Here is a 13,602-nt window from a genome sequence, read left to right as displayed (position 1 = left end):
GAAAAGGTCTAATAAATATTATTCTCTTAAAAGCAACAATCAATGAAATCTGCTTCAAATGTGATGAAAAGGGATCATGGTTCACCCCACGTAGGCAGGAGAACTTGACAGTGTTGTGTATGTGGTTTTGGATTTAGAGTTACAAAAAACATACAAGCAAAGGGGTTGTGGAACATTCCTTCATGATCAAGGAGAGTCATTGAGGCCAGTAAATGTGCATCAAGGCACCCTGAAAAACCATTGTGTGAAGCTCTGAAAGTAAAGTTTGTAATGTGTCGGAGACTCCAAGTTGTTAGAGATCCAAGATCCTTGGGGTATCTGCTAAGGAGAGCGGCACATAGTGATTATAAAGGGTACAAGAAAAACAAATGTGCTGAAGGCAGAAAAACTGGAAAAGCAAAGTCATCAAGTCCTTTCACCTCTGTTACAGAGTATGTTTTTGCTACCGTCCTGGATCCACAGCAGTGCCAGCCCCAAATAACACACAGAGACATTATATTTGATATAATTCTGTTGCCCAGGTACTAATTTCTTATTGGCTAGCACTGTCTTAATTATTAACCCATTTCTATTAATCTAAGTATTTGCACGTGGTCTCATCTTACCCGAGAGTGGGCCCGGACCTCTGTTAGCTCCAGTCTCTACATGCTGACCCCTCCCTACTACTTCCTTGAGTCCTCCTTGTCTCCTAGTCCCGCCTATCTTGCTTTCCTATTGGCCAACAGTGCTTTATTCATTAACCAGTATGAGAAACATATTTACAGAATGACATTTCCCATCATCTCAGAATCTCCCTAACTTCAACTGACAAATTATGGGCCCAAGACTTAGATCCAGACACAGGTGACCCATCCACGTCTTCTACCATCAGGCAAAAGAATCAAACGGCCATGGAGGAAGCTTCCACTTTAACAACAGACTTGGTCCTCCAACCAACCGACAGACGGAAGCTAATGGCCTCCTCAGACCTCAGACACGGAGTTATAGAATTTCCATTCATCCTTATACCCACAGATAAGCATAGATTCACTACTCATCAAATAAACTTGTCTTTGCAACAGATGGAGACAGTTACAGAAAACCACAACTGGACCAGGTGAAGAGAACAACTGATTGAGGGCTGTCCTGCTTCAGTTGATATGTATACAATTTCTGCACTTAATGCTCAGGGGAACAAACATTATGGAAGAGTAAGTGGAAAGATTATAAGAGCTATAGTACCAGGAAAGTTATAGTGTGATTGTGTCTCTTTTAGAAATGACAGGGAAGCCTAAGACACATGATACCTCCACATTATGGCTGCCTATACAATATCTGAAGAAGACAACAAAGGACATGCTGTCATGGAAGGAGAGAATCCCCTGCCACACTAATATACAAAAGAACTGCAGGAAACTAAGGAGTGCTAAAAGCAGGAGAGCTTGTCTTCTCCAAAGATAAGCCTCACTAACTGGTTATCTAATACTAAATGGCCAATGTGTGCACATACACATGTGTGTGTGTATACATATGTGTATGTGTGTAATACTAAAGAAACTGAGCAAGTTGTATTGTATGTGAGAGAGTTGTAGGTGTGTATGTGAGGGGAGTGGGGCCAGTTAAAAGGAGGAAAGGGATAGGGAAAATGATGTAATTACATTTTAATTTTAAAAACTAAAGAATACAAGCTATTTTTTTCAGTGTACCAATGTTTATTTCCTCAAAAGTCAGGAAGAACTTACAATGGGAACCAGAAGTTACCCCATGTCATGGTGGCTTTCTCCTTTACCTCACACTCAGCAAAACCCCAGCCCCCCCTTTTTTCTTTTTTATTTAAATTTTAAACAAGGTTATTTTACATGTCAATCCCAGTTCCCTTACCCTTCTGTCCTCCACTGTTTTCCCACCAACCCCCATCCCATCCCCTTTCTGCTCTTCAGGGAGGGTGAGTCCTTCCATGAGGAGTTTTCAAAGTCTGTCATATCATTGGGAGCAGGGCCCAGGCCCTCCCCCATGTTTCTAGGCTGAGGGAGTATCCCTCTATATAGTAATACAAATATTTTTAAAATATTTAAAAATACTGGTCAAGTAAACCAGGTTATGAGGTGCCATGTGGATTTGGGTAACTCAGAACTTGGTATTTTTGAAGGGCAGTCAGTGTTCAAAATTGCTGAGCCATCTTTCCAGCCCACAAAACTGAAAATTTACGCCTACCCAAAATATGTGTTCATGAATGTTCATGACAGCACCATTCATAACATCACAAAGAGGAAACACAATGTTTATCAATCAAGGACAAGATAAGCAAGATTTTGAGATACAGAACTAACTTATTCTACATCATGAAAGAAACTTGAAAACATACACTTACAGAATGAAAGAAGTTAACCACAAAAGATTACATTTGTAGAAACTGTAGAGTTTGGGCATGTGTACAAAGATTAAAGTTGATTAGTGGTTGATTAAGGTTAGAGGAGACACAAGGGAACAGGGAGTGACTGTCACTGGATACAGTATGATTTTTTTGAGGATGGTGAAAATATCCAAACTTAGATTTAGTTGATGATTGCACATGTCAAAGAATATTTAACAAATGTTGATATATATATTTTAAAAGGATAAATTTTGAAGTATTCTAATAATATTTTTACAAAGCTTTTAAGCTAAATATTGAAGTGTTTTCATATACACAGGTAGATTTGGAACTAGAGAAAATCCTTCATATAATTAAACATGTATTATTATTATTTAAAGTATTTTAATAATTTTAAGTGTATGAGTGTTTTGCTTGTTTATATGTCTGTGCACTATTTGCCCACAGAGGTCAAATGTCATTGGATTGCCTAAAATAAGAATTAGAGCCAGTTGTGAGCTGCCATGTGAGTCCTAGGATCTGAACCCAAGTTCTGAGGAAGGGCAGCTAGTGCACTTTAGTACTGAGCCATCTCACTAGATCTTCTGCATGTATTTTGGTCACTGAAGTTAACAAAAATGAGAGTTATAGGGACCTCTGACATTGGAACCAGGATATATCCCTGGTGCACAAAAGGACTTTGGGATCACATTCCCCATGGAGGGATACTCCCTTAACCTAGGGGCAGGAGGGAGGGCCTAGTCCCTACTCCAAATGATTTGACAGATTTTGTTGACCCCTTCTGGAAGGCATCACCCTGTATGTGGAGTGGGGGAAGGGATGGGAAGAGAGGGTGGTCAGGGAGGCATGGGAGGGAGGAAGAGAGGGAGGAAGGGAAGGAGGGAGTAGGAATTGCGTTCGATATGTAAAATAAGAAAATAAATAAAGGTGCCAGAAGAACAATGACCATGCATACACCACTGTACACCAGACTCCCAGACTTCTAAAACAGGGGACTAATGACACTGCTCAGAGATTTGATATGAAAGAATCTCTGTGAATCTTTAAGTATGATACTAGCATAAAGTTGCTGGAAGCATGCAGGTGGAATCGCAGAAACATCCATGAACAGAACTTCATGATATCTGGAACTTTAAAGTTACACCGGGCCTAAGGTATGGGAGATCTGAATTTGGTCACTTCTTTGCTTGTCTTTGGAGATTTGTACACATTCATTTGAAATGCTCCAAATCAAGAAGGAAAGAAAAATCCTCAAGGTGGTGAGAACAGGAAAGACATGATCTGAGCAAATGGGTGGGAATGGAGGGCTCAGGGAAGGAGAGACAATCAGGCAACCAGAAACACAGGCAGATCTTGATGGGGTAGAGCTATGTCTGTTTCTCTCGCCACATGGCAGAGACGGTGGCACCTGGGCCAGCCTAGCCAGTCCCGCAGACTGTATGCTGTCTGGTAACCTCACTTAGGGTTATCTGATACTAAGTCGCTTCAGGGAGGCCAACATCTCTACAAATATTGGCAAGTCCACAAACATCAGAACAGTTAAACATCCAAGCTGAAAGTGTGGCTGTCTGAGGCTGTCCTTCCAAATTAGAAAACTGAAATATGAGAAAATCATTAGTGTGGAAGTGTGGATTGTTATATAACCATGTAAAATTGGACTACACGTGCTAATATGAATTCTACACATGCATGTAAAGAAAGTGCGTGCGCGCACACACACACAACAAAATACAAATACTATCTCAAGTACTCAAGCTGTCTTGTATTAAATAAAAAGATAACCCGAAACCAGCAAAAAAAAAAAAAAAAAAAAAAAAGAGAGAGAGAGTTTTATCTCTAAAAATATAGGAAGCTATCTTTGGCCTTTTCTTTTAAAACATTATCTTTGAATTAACTGTAATTGCACATGGTTTTGGAATGCATGCCTCCAGTAATTTAGGGCACAAGAGATTGAAATTAGCAGTTCTGAAAAACATGCCATGCTCCTGAGCTGAGGCACTGAGGAAATGGGCAGTATAAGGAAGAGGATCTGTTGTGGTGGCAAAATAGTTTTGCATTGGTGTTTTTCCTTTAAGCATAAAGGCATGTCTGTCTTGTGATCTTTGTCCCGGTTTTTTTGTTTTGTTTTGGTTTTTGTTTTTCTTTTGCTGCATCTCACTATAGTCCAAGAATGTCAAGAACTCACTATATTCCAAGGAGGCTCCTTCTTATGTCTCTCAAGTGCTGGGCGACAGCCATGAACCAACACACATGTTGGCCTGATCCTTCTGTTCTTTTAGCTGGGAGGGAAATTAAAGTAACTCAGAATGGACAAACAATTTTTAATAGAGGATAACTTGCAAACTGACTGAGGAGTAAGGCGTGCAGATTTTTAACCTTCTTGTTGTTATGAATTTCCCTTCTGTGCAGTAATTTTAACTCCAAAGATATTTTCTTATCAGAAAACTAACTGAAATTAATATTTAAAAGTATGCAGACCACATCCATTTAAAGTGATCCACACAAAAAGATGTAAACGTACATGAAGACAGAAGAATATCTAAATTTGTTGTTGCATTATAAAGAAAAGTGTTCTCAAAAATGTATTGTTAGGACAAATATTTATTTATATGCATACATTAATCTAGAATAGCTCTGACCGACAATAATAGTTTCTTCTTGATTTTAGATTATTTTCATAATTATTCTAAAACTTTCAAAGAAATTGACCTGTAATTGCATACTTTATTTTGTGGGGCCCCCCCTTCCACAAGTATGTATATGTACATGCATAACACACATGCACAACATTGTGCATTGCAGAGCTTTACTGTCAGGTAGAGTTTTCAGGAGATTGAAAGTTCTATCAGGAAATACCTCAAAGATTAAAAAAATGTCCATTGTCTCAGAAAGGAGAGAAATAATACATTGTTGTAAATTAACAAATGAAGAAAAAGCATGTGATATCATTTCCATATTCACAATCACATTCAATGTAATATTAACAGAGCTATTAACAAGGAGATTGAATTATACGTTCTGACAGCAAAGATGCATGTAATATGAGAAAAGGCAAATTGTAGAACTGCATATGCTAATGACCCCATTTGTAGAGAAAAACACAGAGTTTGCTACCATTTAGCTGCATAGCCGAATTCCACATTCTTTGGTCTTTAGACAAGTTTAGTAGAAACTGGAAGAGTAAAAACAAAACCAAAATAAAACCAAAACAAACCTAAGTGGAGAGTGAGCAGTAGAGAGCACCTGTAACTGCCCTGTAGGTTGACAGAACTGAAATGCTGTATGGGGCCTCATTTCCAATTGTGCGACCTTGATTGAGCAAATGACAAACACTGCCTACTTCCTCAGCCTTTGGTTCACAGTGTCCTTTGTTATTTTTGCTTCTTGAACAATTGAGTTAAATGACAGGTGGATGGGAGCATTTAAATGGGAATCTATTTGCTATTCACTGTTTCATTTCATTGATTATTCAACAATGTTACTATTTTTGTACTTACTTATAGGGTATTTCCTTACTACATTATTTGCTTTCTCAATGGAGTTTTGTCTTTCTCATTTGTGTGCTTCTCTATGTGTGAGTGGGTGAAAAAAATTCAACCAATGCTAGTCACTTACAACTCCAGTTTGAAATGAAATTTATCAAGGGCCTTATCTTCACCAATGGCTTGGGCTTCTCTGGACCTATCTTCCAACCTTCCTGTTTCTTCATGACACAATTTGTTGGGAAAAAAAACTATACACGTATCAGTTTTGAGGTGGCTATAGTTCTGTGGACTATTTTAACATATGATAGGTTTGATCTGCCCATGTTGACAAACCTATGCAAGATACTTGCATTCGTGACTTTATGTTTATTTTTCTGGACGAATGGCAGGCAAAAATTCATCTCTTGATGGAGTATAAGATACAGAGCACATTGTTCAAACACTTTTCTAATGTAGGGAACGTTTTCCCTCTCCTAATATTATCAGGTAAATATATTTGAGTATGTGCCTGCAATCTTTCCCTTTGTCCGTGCTGCTGGTTGCCTCGTTTGTCTTTTCCTAAATTTTGGAACTCTTCCTTATTAGTATTGTTTCCATTTGGCCATACTTGTTAGACTTCCCACCTGCACATACCTTGAGACTCTTGTGAGCATGTGATCTCCACATGGACCTTGTATTAGAGAGAGCTTCATAGGTGTGTTGGCTTCTATTTTCATCTTTAATTTCAGTTTCTAACAATATCACTGACACTTCATAATTACAATTACAATTCATGAATATAAGTTTACAAGAATTTTGGATATGACTTAAGATTCTACTCTGAAGCAATGGTGAAGGCTGAGTTTCCATACAAAGAAAATATTAACCTTGTGAACTGGATACAAATATTTTTTAAGTAATAATCTATATTCATTTTTTTGTCTTAGAGGTGGAAAGTTATTTTAAAAAGAGGCAAGAACTAATGAGAACTATTATACTACAGCATCAAAAATCAAGGCACACATGTGAACCTATTTTTGAGTTTATGGTTGTATTCTTGAATATGATGCTTGTATGAGTTATTTATCACCCTGATGTTTGATTATTGTTTTCATAAAATTGTGCCCAGTGTTGGAGGGACATATGAAGTGGAAAGATCTAACAATTTAATTCTCTCTCTTGCATATCTCGTCTTCCCATATTGTCTTCTAGTGGCAACTTTTAAGGTTTCCATGGGATAGGATAGTGAACAAGAATTCTATTCGATGAGTAGAAGAATTTTTAGACTACCATGTACTGCATCCCTAATCCACTGGTTTAAAAATCTTTATCCTCTTAATACTTGACTTACCTTACAATATTTTATCTGTCTGTATCAGTATTTTTCTTCATCCTCCTGTTTCTTTCCACATACTCATTATGAATTGAATTGAGCTGGGTGTAAGTAGCTGGGTTAGTATTTTCAAGTTGGTTTCTGTGAATGAATTTGTACTTCCTGGTTGCTATAGTAGACTGACATCAGGCAGAAGATCTTGTTTCTATGACAACCAAGACTATTTGTTCTAGGGAGACTCATCTTTTTGAGGAAGCAGAAACATTTAGCAGGGCTATTCACAGACAATTTGTGTGGGATACTAACATTAACACCAAGTCTATCATTACCAGCCATGTGTTAAGGGGAGGGGGAATATGGTTAGGCATAAGTGGGCTTAATTTCACCTGTTGTGTGAAATGATGTCAATTCATGCTGAGAGGAGATGACTGGCTAAGTCAACAGCCTTTACTTCCGCTTCCTAGTTTCATGTCCTAAAATAACAAGTGTAGTGGGAAGGCCATATGGTGAGTGATCTTTTCTATGAAGAGGTTTGCAAACATTCTTAATCATCTAACACTGTGTAAGAAACGTATTTAAAGGTAACTTTAATACTGCATGTATATTTATAGCAGACACATAGCCCCCACAATCATGTATTCAGCTCTATTGTAATAAATGTTTCATATATAGTTCTATTTATACATTCACAGAAGGGAAATAATATCAAACTTAAGAAATGAATATACCAATTAAAATTATGATATTTTATGAATCATTAAGGGAACAGACTGTGGATTTCCTTGCCATAGCCCACACTCATTTCTGAAACAGATATTATGAAGAATGTATTTGTTGTAGTGACCAATATCTAAATCTGAAATGGTTTACTTAGCATAAAATAAATTCCTTATTATATACCTGATCTGTGTTTTGGGTAATGGATTTTGCCATATTCATTTATTTCCATTTTAATAATCACAGTTCAAAAGTGTGGAAATTCCATCTTTAAACTTGGCTAAGTTAAAGTACAGGATAGGAGAGAAAGAGAAGTGGCCATTGTTTGACTTACAGGCACCTTCTCAGTTACTGCATTAAGCACTAATATAGCTGTTGCTTAAATAAATTTGTAGATCTAATCAAAACTTCTGATCAGATGGCTTTAGATGAAGACAGAAAGTCTGATCTACAGAGAAGCAAATTGCTACAACATTCCAATTCTTACACTGAAAGGATGAAGAAATACAGCCTAACTCTCCCATGACCACAGAAAACTAGAAGCCAAAAAAGCTCTAAATACCTTAAATTCTAAACCTGGTCCCCTGGCATCAACTAGCAAAAAGGTCACATTCTTTACTGTTTATGACAGGACCTGGGAGTACATGAGCTTTGTCACCCCACCCAGGAGCCCAAACAAATGCAGACCTCCAGGGCTATAGAAAACTGATTGGTCTATAAAGCGCGGGCTTGGATGGTTTAAATTGATTGATCTGCACTGTGCGGGCTCTGGATGCTATGAGATGATTGGTTTACTATATGCGGGCTTTCTTGTAATGCTATAAATGCTGTCTCAAGTCTTCCCTCAAGGTCCTCAGTCCTCTACCTCTGCATGGCGCATGACTGTGGACCCCAGTGCACTTGGAATATAAAAGACCTCATGCTTTTACATCAAGACCGCTTCTCGTAAGTGATTTGGGTGGGGACACCTTTCCTGAGTCAGGACGTGAGGGTCCTTGCTCTGCGGGTCTTTCATTTGGTGGTGCATTGACAAGGAAACCGCAACCACCTCTCTCACCCGAGAACCGACTTGGAGGTACGGGGATCCCCTCTGATGTATGTGTATGTGTGTGTGTTGTGTGTGTGTGTGTGTTGGCCGGCTTCTCTGTTCTGTGTTTTGGTTTCTATTTCCTGGAACGCATTCTCAGTTTGGGTTTACAACTGTCCTCTTGGGCCTTAAGGACCAGGGTACTGTGATCAGCAGATGTGCTAGGACGGTCACAAGGTGTTGCCCTGGGGGAAACCCCAGGAGGGTATAGGAGGCCTGGGGACACCCAGTTGTTAGCTTCCATCTATCAGTCGGTAGGACCCAGCTCTGTTGTTGAAGTAGAAACCTCCTCCGTGATCTTTTGAGTCTTTTGCCTATTTGCGGGAGTCAAGGACGGGCTGCGTGTGTTTGGATCTATTAGTTGCTGTTTCATGCGTTTTTGTTCTGTGAGCCTTTGTCTGTAGTTTCATCATGGGACAGACGGTGGTGACTCCCTTTAGTTTGACTCTTGACCACTGGACGGGTCGCATGTGTCCAGATCTGTTAATTGCGGTTTCGTGCATTTTTGTTCTGTGTGTCTTTGTCTACAGGTTTATCAAGGGACAGACGGTAATGACCCCCTTAGTTTGACTCTTGACCACTGGACTGAAGTTAAGTCTTGGGCCCATAATTTGTCAGTTGAAGTTAGGAAGAAACCCTGGCAGACTTTGTGTACCTCTGAGTGGCCAGCATAGGATATTGGATGGCCCCCAGAGGGAACTTTTAATTCTGAGATTACCCAAGCTGTTAAAACAACTGTCTTTCAGACTGGACCTGGCTGTCATCCCAATCAAGAACCCTATATCCTTACATGGAAGGATCTGGTAGACAACCCTCCCCCATGGGTTAAACCATGGCTGAGCAAGCCAAGAGAGCCAGGCTTCCGAGTCCTGGCTCTCGGAAGTGGGAAAAAAAATGTCCGCCTGGAGAACCCAAACCCTCTCCTTGAATCTACCCTGAGATTGAGGAGCCTCCGGCCTTGCCAGAATCCCAACCCGTTCCCCACCCCTTTATCTGATACAGGCTGCTGCAGTGGGACCTTCCACACCCCCTAAAGCTCAGGCTCCAGTGGCAGGAGGACCTGCTATGGGGACTCGAAGCTGGAGAGGAGTCACGCCAGAGCAAACGGATGGGGTTACAACACTGCCGCTATGCACGTTCCCCCCACCCAGTGCCGGGTGACCAGTTTCAGCCCCTGCAGTACTGGCCCTTCTCCTCCTCAGATCTTTACAATTGGAAAACTAACCACCCCCCTTTCTCAGAGGATCCCCAATGCCTCAGAGGGTTGGTGGAGTCCCTTACGTTTTCTCATCAGCCTACTTGGGATGATTGTCAACAGCTGCTGCAAACTCTCTTCACAACCAAGGAGAGGGAGAGAATTCTGTTAGAGGCCAGAAAAAAATGTTCCTGGGGCTGATGGGTGGCCCATGCAGCTGCAAAACAAGATTGACATGGGATTCCCCTTGGCTTGCCCCACTTGGGACTTCAACACCTCCTAAGGTAGGGAGAGCATGAAAGTCTATTGCCAGGCTATGGTGACAGGTCTCTGAGGAGCCGGGAGGTGGCCCACCAATTTGTCTAAGGTGAGAGAGGTGATTCAGGGACCAACTGAACATCCCTCGGTGTTTCTTGAAAGGCTCATAGGGCCTTCAGGTGGTTCACTCCCTTTGACCATACCTCAGAAGCCCAGATAGCTTTGGTGACTCTGGCAATCGGCTTCAGAGACTGGAAGGGTTACAGAATGCTGAGTTGCATGATATAGTGAAAGAGGCAGAGAAAGTGTATTATAAAAGGGAGACAGAGGAAGAAAGGAACAGAGAAAAGGGAAGGAGAAAGAAGAGAGAGAGGACAGGCGTGACAGAAGACAGGGAAAAAAATTGACTAAAATCTTGGCCACAGTGGTTGAAAGAAGAAATGGTAGAGAGAGGGTGGGAGGGAAGGAGGGAGGGAGACACACACACACACACACACACACACACACACACACACACACAGAGAGAGAGAGAGAGAGAGAGAGAGAGAGAGATTGGAAAATTTAGAGCAGGCCCTAGACAGTCTGGAAACCTGGATAATAGAACCCCACTCGACGAGGACCAATGTCCATATTGTAAAGAAAGAGAGCATTGGGCAAAGGATTGTCCCAAGAAGAGAAACAGGGGATCAAAGGTGCTAGTCCTGGGGGAAGATGAAGATTAGGGAAGACGGGGTTCGGACCCCCTCCCCGAGCCCAGGGTAACTTTGAAAGTGGAGAGGAGACCAGTTGAATTTTTAATAGATACTGGAGTGGAGCATTCTGTGCTGATACAGCCATTGGGAAAATTAAAAGACAAAAAATCCTGGATGATGGGTGCCACAGGGCAATGGCAATATTCACGTACTGCTGGAAGAACAGTGGACCATGGCGTGGGCCGGGTATCCTACTCATTCCTGGTTATCCCAGAATGCCCTTACCTTATGTTAGGAAGAGACATTCTGTCAAAAGTATGAGCCCAGGTTCATTTTGACTCTGAACAGCCATCAGTAACTGATAAACAGAGAAATCAATTGCAAGTCCTTACTGTTACGCTAGAAGATGAGTACAGACTCCACGAGGAGCCAGAGCTTGACCTCGACTGTTCAGATGGGCCTGGAACCTCCAATATGGACTGGTGGTTGGCCCATACTCCCTTAGCTTGGGCTGAAGTATCCGGAATGGGTCTGGCGAAACAAGTGCCTCCACAGATTATTCAGCTGAAAGCTAGTGCTACACCATTATCAGTTAAACACTACCCCATGAGTAGAAAGGCTCGGGAAGGAATTTGACCCCATATCCAAAGACTGTTCCAGCAAGGCATCCTGTTTCCTATTCAATCTCCCTGGAACACCCCCTTGCTAACAGTTAGAAAGCCTGGGACCAATGATTATCAGCCAGTGCAGGACTTGAGAGAGGTCAATAAAAGGGCGCAGGACATACATCCAACCTTATAACCTCCTGAGTGCCCTTCCACCTGAGCAGAGCTGGCACACCCTATTAGACCTAAAAGATGCTTTCTTCTGTCTGAGTTTACATCCTAAAAGATGCTTTCTTCTGCCTGAGTTTACATCCTATAAGCAAGCCAACCGCTTTTTGTCTTTCAATGGAGAGACCCCGACACTGGCAGAAACAGGCAGTTCACCTGGACCCGACTGCCCCAAGGGTTTAAAAACTCCCTGACCATCTTTGACGAGGCCCTTTATAAAGATCTGACCAGCTTCAGGACCCAACACCCCCAGGTGACCCTGCTCTAGTACGTGGATGATCTACTTCCAGCAGGAGCCACCCAATATGATTGCTTGGAAGGAACAAAGGAACTGCTGCCAAAAAGGCCCAGATTTGCAGAAGAGAGGTAAAGTACCTGGGGTACAGTCTACGGGACGGACAGCGATGGTTGACAGATGTTCGGAAGAAAACTGTAGTCTAGATACCAGCCCCAACCACGGCCAGGCAAGTGAGAGAGTTTCTGGGGACAGCTGGGTTTTGCAGGCTATGAATCCCAGGGTTCGCGACCTTAGCAGCCCCACTCTACCTGCTGACTAAAGAAAAAGAAAATTTCTCTTGGGCCCCAGGGCGTCAGGAAGCATTTGATGCCATTAAAAAGGCCCTGCTGAGGGCACCTGCTCTAGCTCTCCCTGATGTAACTAAACCTTTTACCCTTTATGTGGATGAGCATAAGAGACGAGCCCGGGGAGTTTTAACTCAATCCCTAGGGCCATGAAAAAGACCAGTTGCTTATCTGTCAAAGAAGCTTGATTCTGATTCTGTAGCCAATGGATGGCCTGCTGTCTAAAAGCTATTGCGGCTGTGGCTATACTGGTCAAAGACACTGACAAGTTGACTTTGGGGCAGAAAGTAACTATAATAGCCCCCAATGCACTGGTGAGCATTGTCCGGCAGCCCCTCAGACCGATGGATGGCCAATGCCCGCATGACTCACTACCAAAGCCTCCTTCTCACTGAGAGGATTACTTTCGCTCCACCAGCCACCCTCAACCCTGCCACTCTTCTGTCTGAGGAGACTGATGAACCAGTGACTCATGACTGCCAGCAACTGCTGGTTGAAGAGACTGGGATTCGCAAAGATCTCACGGACATCCTGCTGGCCGGGGAGGCCTTTGACCTGGTTCACTGATGGGAGCAGTTACATGGTAAAAGGTAAAAGAATGGCTGGGGAGGCAGTGGTGGATGGATCCCACACTGTTTGGGCCAGCAGCCTGCCAGTAGGAACCTCAGCACAAAAAGCTGAGCTTGTGGTCCTAACACAGGCTTTGCAGCTGGCCAAAGGGAAATCCATGAACATCTACATGGACAGCAGGTATGCTTTTGCTACTGCACATGTGCACGGGACTATCTATAAACAAAGGGGCCTGCTTACTTCAGCAGGGAAAGAAGTCAAAAACAAAGAAGAAATTCTAAGCTTGCTGGAAGCCTTACATTTGCCAAAAAGACTGGCTATTATACATTGCCTTGGGCACCAAAAGGCCAAAGATTTCATCTTTGGTCAGAGTTTATATCACAATAGAAAAAGTTATTTATTATTATTGTTTTTGAAACAGGAAGCTCTCAGCTCAGGATGGCATTAAACTAGGTATATTGACAAAGGTGGCCTTGAACTCCAGACTCGTCTACCTTTCTTTGCTTCCCAGGTTTTGT

The 13,602-nt window shown here is 41.9% G+C and overlaps 1 pseudogene; it reads left to right on the top strand.

Annotated features, from left to right (window-relative positions):
• Positions 1–890: 890 nt before the first annotated feature.
• On the top strand, positions 891–12,200 carry LOC127218468 (uncharacterized; annotated as a pseudogene).
• The last annotated feature ends 1,402 nt before the right edge of the window (positions 12,201–13,602 follow it).

Source organism: Phodopus roborovskii, unplaced genomic scaffold, assembly GCF_943737965.1.
Source record: "Phodopus roborovskii unplaced genomic scaffold, PHOROB, whole genome shotgun sequence".
Classification (NCBI taxonomy): domain Eukaryota; kingdom Metazoa; phylum Chordata; class Mammalia; order Rodentia; family Cricetidae; genus Phodopus; species Phodopus roborovskii.
This window is presented reverse-complemented; position numbering and strand designations above follow the sequence as displayed.